The sequence below is a fragment of the Otolemur garnettii genome, unplaced genomic scaffold, assembly GCF_000181295.1.
Source record: "Otolemur garnettii isolate 467f Iridium unplaced genomic scaffold, OtoGar3 scaffold00018, whole genome shotgun sequence".
Taxonomy (NCBI): Eukaryota; Metazoa; Chordata; class Mammalia; order Primates; family Galagidae; genus Otolemur; species Otolemur garnettii.
In genome coordinates this window covers 9,268,313-9,269,477 of record NW_003852413.1, presented here as the reverse complement: position 1 = coordinate 9,269,477, position 1,165 = coordinate 9,268,313, and positions in this window count along the sequence as shown.

The window sequence follows — 1,165 nt, the reverse complement described above, 5'->3', positions numbered from 1 at the left end:
TAAGATTAGAGTCAACATTCTTCCCTGCTTGCTCAGCTTCCAGCTCTTACTGAGCTCCTCCTCAAATCATCCTTTTCCCATCCAAGCTGGTATCAAGTTTAATGTTCTTCCTCATGATCATCTCTGTGCAATTGACTTTGGAAACCAAAATTCTCAGGGCTTTACTTTTGACTCTTTTAAAGTTCATGTGGCGTGTTTAGATCCACTGCTCACCAGACTTCTCAAATTATTCTGAATTTTGTGATGCTACAATATTGCTTATCCTTTCCGACTGTTGATTGTAAATACTTGATGAAATCGGAAGCGTTTCTTTGATGACATCGTCTAATTTTTATTGATTGAAATGTTGAGTAGGACTACAGTCAGGTAGAATCCAAATGACCCTCCCCTGGAAATTTCCTTCATATTAACACCAATCTGGCATCAGAGAACTGGGAAATGTTTGTAAGATATGGCCACTGTAAGCAAAGGGGTAAGTAGGCTTCCCGTGCTCTCAGAGCTCTCCATCCTGCCATGGGTATCTCCCAGGTAGCTGTAGAGCTTCCTGAATTAAGACCAGACCACCAGTCGGTTCTCATCACACCCTCTATTCAAAATCTTATGAAAAGTTCAGTTTAGAATCTCCACCTGTTTGAATTACATGTAGTGAATAGACCCATTTGCCAATATCCACTGACAATATAGAAAACTAAATATTGGTGTTTTTCAAAACTGAGCACAAATTTTAAAGAGTGTGTGAGAAATGCAGCCCAAGAGCCCACATCTTACTCTTCAGGCCGGCACGTGGGTAGGTCTGGAGTCCTGTTAACTAAGATGTCTTTATTTCTCCTCCTCGGGACACCGTGAGACAAAGCTGAGCAGCTGGGAATCACCTTGAAATGCAGATATTTCTGGCAATCAAATCTTGTTCTGGGCAGGAGAGAACATCTCATGCCATGAGACGCTCTGTAGATAAGCCCTCTAGAACTTGTAACAATCACAGTGAAATTAGTTAGCCTCATCAGTCATCTTACGAGCCTCCCCTGGACAAACACGGAGATAGCTCTTTTCCAAGGGCACTATTGAAAGCTAGTATCAAGCCTACAAAGCTGGAGGCAGGAGCTGGCACGGTGGGGGTTGGGGGCAGCACGGGGACTTGGTTAATGCCATCAGTCACCTAACAGTT